The sequence below is a fragment of the Choloepus didactylus genome, chromosome 20 (genome assembly GCF_015220235.1).
Source record: "Choloepus didactylus isolate mChoDid1 chromosome 20, mChoDid1.pri, whole genome shotgun sequence".
In the NCBI taxonomy this organism is placed as follows: Eukaryota; Metazoa; Chordata; class Mammalia; order Pilosa; family Megalonychidae; genus Choloepus; species Choloepus didactylus.
In genome coordinates this window covers 30801906-30817037 of record NC_051326.1, presented here as the reverse complement: position 1 = coordinate 30817037, position 15132 = coordinate 30801906, and the positions used below count along the sequence as shown (strand labels likewise).

General features: G+C 39.7%; 1 protein-coding gene across 8 annotated transcripts in view; it reads left to right on the top strand.

Annotated features, from left to right (window-relative positions):
* EBF2 (EBF transcription factor 2) overlaps positions 1–15132 on the top strand; it is a 184058-nt gene that overhangs the window by 101738 nt on the left and 67188 nt on the right. The window lies entirely within an intron of this gene.

Below are 15132 nucleotides of genomic sequence, written 5' to 3'. Positions count from 1 at the left end.
CTCATCAATCATGTTTTTAATTAAAAAGAAGGACATCTACATCCCACTTTCGACTCAAAGTGCATAATGAAATTGTAGATTGGGGCTGGGTTGGAGAGTTTCAGCCCTGCTCAATGCATTCGGCGGAGAGGCAGGGAGGTCAGGAACACTGGTGCATATGCAAGTGGCAAACTAATAACACTCCTGATAGGGCCGGGTGACATGTGTCAACCCTTGTCATCGAGAAACAAGAAAGGCAATGTGCCCAGACAAAAGATAGGGTGGAATCTCTACACACTGGCAGAACCTGACCCACGCGCAAGGGCTTTATGTAGCAGATGCCGTCTCTCATTGTTCTGTGCCTCCCTCCCCAGTACCCCTGACAACAGCCACTGCCGCTGGCATTCCACCCTGACATCTGTTCAGCTTTATTGATGCGGCCCTGGAGGAATTCCCAGTGTAAACAGGGAATTCTCTAAGGGAACCCCATGTTGTAAAGGGATGAGCTGCATAATGCAAAGATTTAACCACTATTTAAAGGTGTGACACTTGATTGAAAGTGACTTGATTTTTTTCCCCCTTTCCAAACCCACCTCCCTCTCTACCCTTAACTGTATTTGGCACAAACTGGCTTCAGCAACACCATACCAACCCCTTCCTCATTGCTTTGTCTTCCGGATGCATAACTGTTAGAAAGAATGAAGGATGGGGACCTGGATACCACCATCCAAAAAAGCCACTTAAAGAAAAAATTCTGGGTCACAGTCAATTGAGTCTAGTTGTCACGTTGGGACCCTGCCCACTGCCCACCCACACTCCTGGGGAGAAACAGCTTGAAAGTCACTTGGTTCTTTGATTGAAGCTAATGGGGTGAGCTTTGTGCTCCTTGCTAGAAGCAACTGTGGCAGTTTAGAATCCCAGGGCAAAGCCTAGTAGTACCAGTTCTGGCAGTGCTAGATCTTAGGGGATTTGCCTTTGGAATTTTATTTTATTTTATTTTGTCAGTGGTGCCATAGGATGTTAATAGGAATTTTTTTTTTTAAAAGCAGATACAATAGGAAACTCAGTGCATCCAGTTTCACCCCAGCGTATGTACATTGCACTGGAAGGCCGGCTCTGAAATTGTGCAGCCTCACTCAGCTACTTGGCTGATATTCAAGTACAAAGAATGGTGTGAGAGCTCAGGCCATGAACGTTTTATTAAATGTGCGGGGATTTGTAAACAGGGCACTATATGCATTACTGTATAAGTTAGGAATAAACCTTACTCGTTATAATAAAGTATGTATTGTGAGGCTGTGGGCTGGATTTGTAGTTGTGTGGTTCTAACCCCTGCTCTCCTCCAATTGACTAGTGGATGGATAAAATTTGAACATTGCAGTGACTCTCCTGCATTAATTCAAATTAAATGAGGTTCTGTGTTGTTATTGTCAGGGCAAAAGACAATGGCAAAATCACCAGAGCACAGAGGCTGAACTCATATAAGGAAAACCATCTCTATAAGGGACTTCAGGGGTTCCTGACCAGTGATTCCAGAGAACAGATATCAAAAAGAAGATATATGTGTGTGCAGACTGGCTCATCTGGAGTTTTAAGATTTGCTTTCAGCAGGCCCTTTTCTTTCTCTTGACTGAAAGAGAACGTATATTGCAGAGCTTTAAGTGAAGGAAGGCAACTTGCCATTTAGGAATGCTTTTCTTCCCATTGACACTGACTAAGTTTTTACTTAAAACAACAACAGAAATCCTCTAGAGATTTTTTTTTTTTAATTTCTAAAAATAATTTATGTATTTTCTTATTACCAAAACAATGCATGGCCATTTTAGAAAATTTAGAAAATATGGACAAGCAAAAGAGAATAAAATGAAAACAACTCAGTAACCCACCAATTAGAAATAACCCTTGGTTAACCCACACCCAGTCTTGTCTTTTTTTCTCTCTCTTTCTCTATTTTTTTTTAAGTGATCATCTATTCCTTTTTTTTTAAAACTCACTAGTATATCTTTCAGTATTATTAAATATTATTCTACAACATGTTTTAAATAATTATGTAGAACTCCTTTGTATATGATAGTCAGTTATCTATTTCAGAAACTTTAAGTGGTTTCCACTATTTTATTTATTATAAACAATGCTGCAAGGAACATCTGTGTAAGTAAAGCTTTAGGCATATAGATGCCTATTTCTTTGGGACAAATTCTTTAAATGGAATTACTGGGGCAAGGGCTATATGCAGTTTTAAAACTTTTGATACACATTGCCATACACTAGAAAGATTGTACCAGTTTATACTTCCACCAACTGTAAATCAGAGTACCCCAACATGGAAGTCTTCTGGATGTATTCATGCATGTCCACATAATGTGGAAGTACGTGTGCTGATGTTACACTCCCTTACCCATAGAATCACTGTACTATTTCTAATTAGTATGGCCATTTCCAATCCCTTCCATCTGTATTTCTCTGCCTGCAGTTGCTGAAAAATAGTAAGTACAAGCAGCCAAGTGTTGATAGAAGCCTCTGAGTCTGGCAACATCCTACTTTCCTTCCCATCCACTTTAAAATAAAAAGAAGTATGTTAACTCTGACATTTTTACCAGTCACAGATTTAAAGCAAACTGGAAATAGAATTCAGGCCTAGTTCTAAAAAGGAAACATTAACACTCCATCACATCTACCAAGACCTCTTGGAAGGTGGTGAAAACAAAACAACTCATAGCTTTTTAAGCTAATACACTTTCATTAGAACGTGACTATTGATGGACTGCCCCTTTAAGCACAGTTTTCCTTCACGGAGTCTGAATATACCTTTTGGGACTCAAAATAATTTTGCAACAGTGGATACAGACCTTCTTTATGTGTTATTGGTCTGGGAACAGCAACAGATTAAAAAAAATATTACCAGGTCAAATAACAGCTGTTATTATTAAGTTCAGCTTTTATTATCAATTTGCCAGTAGAATCCGGCAGTAAAAAAAAAAAGTCTGCATCTGAGCTTTTTACTAATCAGTACTCTCATTTTGCTAATATTCTAACGACTGTCAATTTACTTCAGTGCTGCCATTTGCAGAATTTTCCAATTAGCAGCAAACCTGTTCCACCTTCTCTTGTAATTACGGGGGACTCGGTTCAGATCAGCTGCGGCCAGACAGCATATGATGTACTTGCCAAAATCTGTGCAATGTTGTTTTTAACCTTTGCATGTGCTGGCACAGTTTTAACATCTCTGTTTGTAGGCAGGAGGCTCCCACAGTAGTGGCATGTGTCAAAATATCAAAATTATTTTTAATAAACACACAAGGATGAAAACACAAATATGCACATATTTGGTTCTCAGATCAATTTAACGTCTGCTCCAGATTCAGTAGCATTCCCTTGCTCTGCCCCCTTCCTTTTTTTAAACTTGAGTCTTTTGAAAAGGAACAATTGGGAGTTGTTGGGTTGTATAAATTTCTACCTGTTTCTTTTGATGGTAAAGCAACAGTTATTTCAAGAATCCTAAAATTGGGAATGGAAGGGACCTTGGTGATCACATAGGCTAACCCTCACATTTTTATAAATGGGGAACCTAAGGCTCAGAATGGAGATGAGACTTACCTAAAGTCACACAGCTAGATAACGTGCAGAGCTGGGATTAGAACCCAAGTCTTCTGCCTCCAATCCAAGGTTTATTCCACTCCAGCAAGCATTTTCCCCCTTCAGTTGATGGCTTCTAAACATGTCAAAAGACAGAACAGGAAAGCCTCACCCAGATCCGTTCGTTTTAATAGAATGCCTTACTAGCAAGATCAAAACCAATCAAACTCTCTGAAAGCTGCCTAAACAGTTGACATTGCAGTAATAACAATAGTGCAGCAATAACTATTATTGCTACATGAAAAAAATATATTTAATAATAAGCTCATTGATTTTTAACAACAGCTCTGTGTTGCCTAATTGATGGGAAGTTGTATGTTTGTGTAGCCGATGGGGGTTATGAATTAAATATGGCCGTCTTTCCTTGAGGGATGCATGCCAATGCAAGAAAGACACAGGATCTACACTTCCCCCAAGCAAAATAGTCCCCTTGTAACAGAAGCAGGGAAGACTGAAATGTGAACAAAAATAAAAACCATCCATCACTGTTTATTAAGTGCTGCTACTTGAAGGTAAAAGGGATATTGAACTGTTTTTAAATTGGAAGGAATGTAGCTGGACAAAATATTGATGGTAATATTAGCTGGGTGACAAATTTTATTCTTTTGTCCACATTCATCAAAGGAGCAATTTGGAGTGAATTATTCTCTCTATGCCCATAAGCCAATTTTTCTTCCCTTTTTATTTTTTAAGCACACATGTTTATTAAGGGACATGGTATAGGAAGGATGATACCTTATGGTTCAAGTTGTCCAGACCTTGCTGAATGAGTCAAAAATCCCACAACTGCTTTAGACCAAGCCAATGCATTGATCTCCAATGTGCTTATGTAAAATTTAATACGGGCTTAAAAATTGAGGCAGACTGAATCTGTTCCCACAATTTGAAAGAAAAGGGGTGGGTCAGATTTGATTTCATTTTTAGCTGTGGTTTTCAAGTGGAAGTTCTGAAGCATTTATTTATTTTTCCAAATTTACAGTGTGCCCCTTCAGTCCAATGTTCACTGGCCGCTGTTCAATGAAAACATCCAAGTTTCTATGGCAAAATGGTCTGAGACAGGGAAATGAAAATTGAAAATGTCGGCTGACAATGGGGAGAATTTAAATAAAAATTTAGTTTGAAGTTTCATTCTCTTCAACACTATTCAACTGCAGGTCAGTGTGTTTACATGAGGTCATAAAGCCCTGAGATGTTTCATGAAAACCTTATTAGGTACTCCAGTGTGCTCAGCAATATACGGATTGCTAGATTTAAGACCCAATAAAATTCCCAATGTTTTTAGAAATACCTACTATGTGCCCAGAGCTGGCCCAGGGGTTTGGCATCCTTGAATCCTTCACTTAGATTTTTGGAATCCAGATTTTTCCAACTTCAAAGTGCATTTAGCTACAATAATAGTCTCATTTCTTCTGACAGATTTCATCATCCCAATCAAAGTCCAGTTCATTGAGGAAGAGAAAGAGATTTGTTTGCAAACAAATTTATATACTTAAACATCCCTTGGACTTGGTTGTTATTTGGATGTCACTTGATTTATAGAGCCATCCCCATTCTCAATTAAATAAGCAAACTTTAAGGAAGCTAGCCCAGAGTTAATCAATCAATCAATCAATCAATCAACAAGTTTTTAATGAGTTCCTGCTAGGCACTGAGGGATGATAACATTTATATAGCACTTTATAGCATACTTACACATATACCATCTTATTTGCTTCTTATAATAACCAAGGAGGCATGTATTATTGGTAGTACAGTGGCTTCCTTAAAGTCCACAGCTTTGAAGTAATGCTCTAGTCCAGGTCTACCAGAATTGCTTTACCTACGCTATAAGAAATGGTGTAAGTCAGTGTAATACCAACTAAGTAGTACAATCAAGAAATATAAAATATGATCCTGGCTGAGCTTTGAAAATATAATCTGAATAAAACTAAAAGCTCATGTGTCTCACCATGGTGCTACTCGGAAACATTCCAGTAGCCAAAAGTAATGGAAAGTTATTCTCATTTTCTATCTATCTTCCAAAGTACGTTAAAACCATTAAAGGGAATTCAGTTTGTAGGATTTCACTTCATTATTGTGTTCTCCATCCCTCTCTCATCCCCAGCTACCATGAAGTCTATGTCCCCACTCCTCACTTGCACTTATTCTCTCCCAGTTCTTCCCCCTCTTACTTCTTTCCCTTCTTTTTCATCGCAGGGGCAAATCTTAGCCCTTTCTAACATAGTCCTACAATTATTATCCTGCTTCCTATTGGTTATCGGGATTGAACAAAGCCTGGGAGCTTAGTTGGTGGGGAGGGACAGAAGGTGTGAAGACTCACCCAGCACCAAGAATGCCTTCACCACTAGTGTGTAGATATTCCCGGGGGGGGGGTCGTTGTGGACCAAAGTATCAAGCCTCATAAGGGGATGAGATTTGTGTGTGTCCTGAAAGACGGGTTGGAGCTTATAAGATTTGAAAAGCAGGAAAAGATAAAACTGCCCATCAGAAAAACATGGTGGGACAAAGTGAATACATATTAAAACAGGGAAGTTCTCTGCCTTAAAAACAGAATAATCACACAATAAAAAACCTTGCTGAGTGCCTGTTCACAGTATCATATTAGGCACCATAGACCCTGATCAAATGTCCCAACACAAACGATTGCACTGACGCTAGGATTCTGCTCTTTCAGGTCACTTCTCCCTAATAGGTGGTGGGCTGGTGCAGTGGGCAAACCAGCAGGCTCTGGAGCCAGTGCCAAATCCCATCATGTCTCATCTCTGTCATCTGATAGCCATGTGACCTTGGGCAAGTTCCGTCACCTCTTTGTCCCTTAGTTTCCCCGTCTCTGTAACATGGGGATAATAGTGCTGTATGTCCCACAGGATTTTGTGAGTATATAAATGAATTAGTACACGTAGATCACTGGTCTGCACTCAGTAAGCATTAGTTAGTTGTATTATTTTCAATTGAACACTCTCTGCACAGTTCTCTTTAAACTTATAACAATAATATAATACTGACAACTACCATTACTAAATAGGTAATTAATACCCAAGATTTTATTTAATCCTTGTAAGTGCTCTGCATAGTAGGGGCCTCCCATGTAGCTGTTTCATCTTGGAAGGTGAAGAATATTTCCTAGTCCATTTGTAGTTGGGCCAAGTCTTGTCCACCTCCTGGACTACTTCGCTTCCATCCTCCATCCCCACAGTGGAATGTGTCAGAGGAGATTAAATGAAATATCTGTGTGTTCTACTATTTTTTCACAGTGAACCAGACACAGATAAAGGCTTCAGCTCAGAGAGTACATGATCATAAGGTGGTCTTCTCTTCCAGTAGCAAGCGGAAATTCAGGGTGTACATCTCAGATGCCAAGTGGCCCTAAGAAAGCAGGGTAAAAGTTTCAGGAATCCATGCTGGCTGTGCCTTTTTTTTTTTAACCAGACGAATTCAGCCTAAAGTAAAACCTTTACCATACCAGATTCTAACCCATCTCTTTGCTCTTAATTAGGGGAAACCCCTTTCTTATAGTTTCTGAAAGTTTGGCTATAGTTGTATTGAGGGAATGAGGTAGAGAAGGATATAAGACTTGATATGGTGGGCCTGACTCCTTACATTTCCATTTTCACAGATGGAATGAATACATTTTGGGCTTATCCCGAGGCAATGTAGGCCAGGTTTTATTCTTGACAAGGTTTTCTTATCAGTTACGTAATCCCTCTGGAAAAATAGGGGATTTCTCAGAGAAGAAAAAAAAAACTTGATATGCTTTAATTATAGTTGGACTGTAGTAATAAAAATATCATGTAAATTCAATCAGTTTAGGAATTAAGTTCCGGTTGAGTACACTTCAGTCTAACATGTAAAAATAAGTGTTTTACGGTCGTAGTAGCACTAATCTCAGTAATACTCCATCTTTCCCTCCCTGCTCCCTTATCCAGTTCCTCCATCTTCAGGAGGAAGGTCCCATAAAGCTTAATGGGCACAAGGAACAGGACAACTGAGAGTTGCCCATCCAGACAGAAACATACCCACTATTCAATGCTGCTAGGTTTTTTTGAGTCTTCAAGTTTCTACAATGATAGAAATTCTCCCTTGAGAGGAAATTTCCAATTGGTTCTGAAACTCTCTTTAGTTTCTTGGCTTCTGGGGCTTCTAAGTCTTCTCACTGGCCCACAATGATCTGACAGAATTCTTCAGTTCTGGGACGTAAACTGATCTGTCGGCAATCCTCTGCTCGAAACTCCAGGTGTTGTTTGAATTTAATTTGCTTCAGAGGAGATGAACAGAACTTTCTAATATTCTTCCCAAGTCTTGTTAAGAAATAATAAACCATTGCTTGGGTTGCATGGTGATAACTTCTCTTAAGAAGAAGTCTGAAAAGGTGGAAAGAACTGTGCCTCACGGAGTGGAACATCAGTTTTTATTAATGAGGAACATATTTTTTTCACTGTCACCTTCTCTGATTCAGAATGTTCCATATTGAAGGTTTTCATTTAGTAAGAAAACTGTATTAGTCCCACTCTCCATGGTGTACCTTTAGTTCTCCCATTTCCAGGAAAATCAGAATTCCTAAGGGATGAAAGAGTTCTGCTGTGCTGTGTGACTGGGGCTGGGGAGGAGGTTGAGACTCCTTAGAACCCCGCTCTCTCCTTTTACAGGCGAGGATACCAGAGGACAGTGAGGTATGTGGGGCACTGTGGGGACATATAAAGCAGTGGTAACGTATGACTACTGGCTTATGTTACAAGGCAATGCCATACAGTGCAATGCCATGGGCTGAAATAAGTGGAGAAATGAATCATGTGGCTCTGTGGAACGTGACTGTCAACTCTGCGAGGATGGGAGCCAGTCCTGCCTGTTCACAGTGCTTGCCACGTGCCAGGTGCTGTTCCAGATGCCTTCGGCTGGTTGACTTGTTGAATGCCCACAATAGGCACTTCTGCTGGGTCATAGTATTATCCACATTTTATAGACAAGAAAAATGAAGCCGGTGAAGATTAGTACCCTGCCTAAAGTCACCTGGTTAATAAGTGGCAGAGCTGATATTTGAATCCATGGTCTCTTATCATAAAGTGCATACATGAATCTCATTATACGTGAATTAATGACTTATATAAGTGATACCATCTCAAAACTACAATAAAAGAGATGCCACAAAGCAGAATGTAATTTCTTAGTGAGTGATACAGGCAATAAATTATTTTTGTCCCTGTCGCTCATCACTCTCTGACATTATTCATTTATTCAGTGCCAGTTTGTCTTATTAGGACAGAAGCTTCATGAAAGTAGTGGTCTTTTGATCATTTTTATCACCTATCTCAAGATTTCAGGACAGTGCTTGACTCACTGTAAGCAGTCAATAAATAGCTACTGTTAAATGAATGAATTCTGTGGATTTGAAAGAAGATGATTTCAATATCAGAAAGTTATCAGAGAAGGCTTCATGGAGGAAGTATGAATTGAAATGGACCTCAATTCCTCCATGGGAAGAATTAATGAGTATCATGGAGAGTGAGGCCAATGCTGATTTCTCACTGAGTGAAAACCCTCCATATGGAAGACTCTGGACCACAGAAGGTGATAGCTAGAGGGAAAAAAAAAAAAGCCATATGCTTCTCTTTGTGAAAATACAGGAATAAAAATGGATGTTTGTCTCACAGAGGCACGAGTTGTCTCCATCTTTCCAAGGTCTTTCCTAAGAGACTTTATCACCATGCAACCCAAGCAATAGTTTATTATTTTTAAGCAAGGCTTACAAAGAACACAGTAAAGACAGGAGTTAAAACAAAGGTGGGGGTAATAGGAGAGACTTCCTAGGCCAGACATGATGCTTCCTAAAAGCCTTCTTTTTGCAATGGTGTCTATGATTGATGATGCCTGCTTGTCTTTGATTGATTCCCAGAGAATACACAGATAAACCTTGACTTCTCACAAGGCCCCATAGGGAGGATGGTGAGAAGAGGAACTCCTCACACACTGCATTGTGACCCATTGGTACCTGGGGACGTGGAGCCCTCACCTGGTGGACCTGCCTCACAGTAGCATTCCTGGCACCTGTTTAACGCCTCTGAGCTGCTGGCATGTTTGAGTCAAGACTCCTTAGGACACCTGTTGGGGTTGAGGGTTTGAGGGTTAGTTGGCAATCATGTAGATTGGGAAGTAAGAACCATTATCTCACACACAGATAGCAAAGGACAGTAGAGGCTGCAAAGTACTGGATAAGAATGGAAGGTGGGGGGACTTCCAAGGAATTGGCTGATACTTGCAGGTATCAGTTGCACTTCAGGAACTTTTATAACCAGAGTCTGTGAATTTCAAAATCAAAGTATAGGAATAGTCACACTTGACCTTTAAAATGTGTTCTCCATATGGACTTACATAAGGGCTTTGCAAAAAAAAAAAAAAAAAAAAAATATATATATATATATATATATTCTTTCCTATCATGGAAAGAAAAGCTGAGCACTTTTCCCCTTTTCCCATATCAGCTATGAAGGGATTTGGGGCCCCTTAGCCCATCATGACTCAGAGGCAGCTGCTCTGACCTGAGGCTTGCACAGACCTCCAAAGGAGACTGCCCAGAGACTTGGCCACCCTGTGATTAGGCCCTTAAGAGCTATTCTTTGTTTCTGGCAGTTCACACACACACATACACACAGACACACACACACACACACACACATTTCAAAAAACAGCTGATGGAGTATATTCACAAGGACTTGCTGAGGTGATGTAATGGTGGTTGGGGGGTGAATTAGAAAAACAGAAGCTGAACAAATGATAAAGTCCGTAAGGCCCCCTCTCATAAGAGTCCAAGTACTCGGCCAATATTTCTTGCACATCCACATGCTTTGCTGTGAAGTTCCCAAAGTTCATGGTGGATCCCAGAGCTCCTGACAATTCACCAGTTTCCACCCCCCTGAGCCATTCTGTTCACTTTTCTTGGCCCATTTTCACCACTAGTTGTTTTGAAAAGACCGTTCTTTTTTCAGTTAATACAGCCTAAAAGAAATTCTGAAATCCATAGGGCTGTTTAGGGATAAAGTTGTCGTTAATATAGTTTTTCAAAATTAAAAGCATTACAAGAGGAGAAGTTATGCCAGAATTTCCAAATAAGGGCCCCTTAGGCCAGGGGAAATATTCTCGGGGGGCTGAAGTGAAAACACCACCCACCCTCAGACTTGCAGGACCCCATTCAGTCCCATGAAAGCAACAATATGAAAATGACTGAGATCCCAAGCATGCTGAGGAGCTATGAAAACCGGTCTGGTTTTTGAAACCACTGTTAATATTGTCTTCCCAAGACCAAAACAGGTGTTTCCAAAGCACCCTAAAAACAGGTCTGGAAAAAGCCTTAGCCCTGTATCGAAGAGCAAGCTCTCATTTTCTATACATCATGTGTGTTTCCTTGTACCCACTGTTCGGTTATAGCTAATACAAGCATGTTGAAGGTCACCTTGCTGATTTGATATGCAGCAAGTATGTTAAAGACACACAATAGCTGTATTTAGAATAGCTTGTGCCAAACCATATATTTCAAGAGTCAAAAATTCAGGCTTACACATCTGATTATCGAACCACAAAACTTTGGGATTAGTCATGCTAATGAAAGCCATTTGGTCCTGTTTTCTCTGTGAACAAAGCTATCTGCGTTGGCTCATTTAATCTAGCATATATCTGGCAATTATTGATATTAAATTGATCTAGTGTTTCAAAATATGCTGCAAACAGCAAACATAAAACTCTTAGTTTGTTTTACACCTGAATAAAGAACATGAATTCCTTCCTGACATAATCAGCTTTTAGTTTAACTCCTAAAGTGTGGCATTGATCCTTTCTTAACTTTGGTATTTAATTACTATCAATCATGCCCTCCTTCTGTGTAATTTAGTCTCTCTGGAAATAAATGGAATCCTTTGGGTGGAGAGTCACCTATGTGAGCTCATGAGGGTATCAATTTTACTGAATAGAAAGACAATTTGCTGTATGTGCATTGGTTATTTACCAGAAGGCTGATTCTATGGTAAGAATATTAATAATATCTGCTCTTTCAAAGGAAAGTTCTAAAAGGTGTTTCAAGTTGCTTCCCATATGAGGGGCGAGAGTAGGCAAGTAAAACACAGAGAGGTGAAAACATTGTCAGTAATATAGGCAATAATTGAGCATAATCTCCTTACTTTTAAGATTATCCTCTAGGTCGCACTGCCTCCTACATTACATTATCGGTTATAGCATAAACATGGGAGATTAATTTTATAGATCACATGAAAAGTAGATGACATTTATCTTCACTTTTCGATGAGTCATCTCATTAGGAGACGGGTAAACATTCAGTCTAAGTTAAGATAGTTGAGCTAGGAGCAAAGTTAATCCACTAATTGTTTTATCACTTGTTTAAAAAAAATTGTTCTATACAAATCATTCTGCCCAGCTTTGTTCACCAAAAAGGTCTCTGTCAGTTCAATCTTGGCCAGCCTCTAGATGGAATATATTCCTAACAAAACAATAAACTTCAAGATTAGTACAAATTATAAAGTCTGTGAAGCAAACTTCAGTGGGCCAGTCAGTTGAATTATATCAACCTTGAACGAAAAAGTAACATCCTCCTCTGAAAAGATTCTGGCTACCAGAGCACAGAATGGGAACACCTTTTGAGCAAAAACTCCTTTTTTTTTTTTTTAAAAAAAAAAGAACTTTAGACATGGAATAGATGCCTAGCTGTTTGTTCAGCATGATTTTCCTGTAATCTCCTTAGCAAGCTGAGAAATGGTGGGAAAAAAAAATGGGCCTGATGTTTTAGGTTCTCTCATATTTCAAGGGAGGGCTCTACCAGGGGAAATGGACTTGTAGCTTCAATTCAGGTCAAATGAGCAGCCAATAAATTCTGACTCACACATGAGGCAAGATGACTTCCTTGTTGTGGTGTTGGGCTGGAGCCATTTCTGGCTCATTTCTGGATGTGGGATTCTGCTGATAGGTTTGCCGGGGAGAGCCTGGCATCGAATCCACGTTGTCTGAGTTAGCAGAGAACATTTCAGTGGCCTTTTCTCCAAGCATGGCCTTGCCGACTTTCTGTGCCTTTTCCCAAGGGAGCAGTGGCTGTGTCTTTCCCATGCTGCTGGATCCAGTCCTGCTGCTCCGGGGAGTCCTTGCAGCCCCCTGAGAAATCAGAACGGGCTTTGTGGCCTCTGAGTGAAGGGCTGAGATGTTTTACTTCCAGGTCAGCTGCTGACTCCTCAAGGGAAGTAATTTTTTTTTTTTACTTTTCTTTAATGACTGTTCCATTATCCACTGCAGAGGAAGAAGCCACTAACCCAACTCTAAACTTTGGGGCCAGGAAGACTTATGTTGGTAAAACCATTCTCTGTTTTTGGCAGATTACTAAGTGTTAACCTGGTTGATTATCCAGGCTTTGTTGTTGTTTTTTTTTTTTTCCACTGATGCTAAAATTTTAGTTGTTTATTTAATTCTCTGCCTCATTTCAAAAAGAATTTGTGATGGTTCATCTTGGCTTATCAGCACTTCTTTCAAAGGCAGTTCAGAGGGAGAGAAAGGCATTGGCACTAAAAGTCTCAACTGAGTCTTGGGGACTACTTTTATACCTTTTTGTGTTGCCCTGTCTCTTAAGTTAAAAAATATATTTGTTGACTCAATAATGATTCTTACTCTGGCAAAGCAAATGAGGGGCTGAACCATTTTAAGGTTTAGGATCTGTGTCCATATCTAATGCCCCCACTTTGTTTTTCTCAGGAAAGGTTTTCATTATCTGAGTCATCCTGCTGATATCACCCCAAGACGACGTACTGTGTAGACATTATACTGCACCAGGCATTGAGAATGGGTCTCATTTAATGAAGGGCAGGAATAGTACCCAAAATGAGCTCTAATCTCTAGAAATGGTTAGGGCTTATAAAACATTGCGTAACCTCAAACCAGGTTAAAAAAAGAGAAAAGAACCTCATCAGTTTGGAAGTTACTTAGAAAACTGGCATTCAGGCAAGGCTCAGTCAAGGGCTTTCGAAACCTTGAAATGAACCCAGAATCTTGTTTTAAGCAAACTGGAGCTGGTTTATGAACTCACATTAATCTGCCCCATTCACAGTTGGCCTTCCTTTGAACCTGGGGTGAGAAATCCCAGTAACTGAAATAGGGTGGGGATTTTATGGTTAACCTCCTTTTTTTTTTTTTTTTTTTAGAAAAAAAAGGCTCAGTTTCACCTTGTTCTCTTCCAGCATATGTCTGAGCAACAATGTGGTATGTTATGGACGAGAAAGATCAGGCATTCAGGGTGGCCCAGAAGAAATGCCCAGGGACTGTTGCAGTTCCCAGCAGAGAGTGCTCAGGTCTGGAGTAGGCTGGCATGAGGCTTTTCATCTCTGCCTCAGTTTTTAAAAAAGAAAATGAAAGAAGAGATTCTGGTCATCCACTTACAGGAGAAATGAAAACTGACTAGTTAGTGGTCTCTGTGAGATGACCAGAATTAGTACAAAATACTATATTATTACAGACGATGAAGAAAAGTGGAACAAATGAAAATCTCTTTGGGCATTTAAAAGAAAGGGGGCATTTTGGGGTACTAATCTTTGGAAATGACCCATAGAGTTAATAGAGGCTTTAGAATAAAAAAATTTGAACGAGAAAAGCAACTGAGAAGAATTTCTGATTCCTGTAACCTAATGTAGAAATAGGGGTTAGTTGAAATTAGACAAATGTGATGATAGTCGGCTAAACTGACAACACTCTAGAATATTATTAGCCTTATCTGAATGCCTTTTGTATCAAGTTCTTGACCTGATTTTTGTCCCAGTTTCTCTTTTCTATCATCTAGGTTTTGTTCTCCCTTTAAGAAAAAAAAAGTTAAAAAAATTCTAATGAAAGCTGGCTGACTCTACCCTGAGTAATATAAGAAAATCTGTTTTGCTAAAGGAGCGACAGAATATTGAAATACCTGGTTTTATATTTTTATGTGGGTTTGGCAAATGCAGCCTGAAAGTGGCTAATATGATACCCGACCTGGTGTTAATAGCCAATGATAATTGCATATGTACCACCTGCTACCTGTCAGGTTACACGTTCTTTTTTTCCTTTTTTGGCATGAAGTTTACATTAACTGTGAATATGGGTCTTGATGGCAAGAGTGGAGGCAAGCCATCATATTTTTCAGCTGAAATAGAGCTTTGATGTAATTAACATCTTGGTTTCTTGTTTTCAGTTACAGCATCTTCCCACTTTACCTGCCCCTCCCCCAACTCTTAGGTAGCACTTAAAAGCACAAAGTATCGTGCTGATTTTGGGAACTGGGGAGAGAGAAAAGAAAGGAGAAAGAGTGAGTCGGAGAGAATGAAGCAAAAGAATAAACTAGAAGTGGTGTTCGTGGAGGAAAATCCTCCTGCCAAAATAAAATTAGAGAAATGTCCTGGAGTGTGTATACATAGCGGCCAAACCGATTAGCCAAAGATATGGATCTGCTAACTAATTGCTTTGCACCTGAATATTTAAAAGCCCCAAAGTTATTTCCCTTTCTCCCTA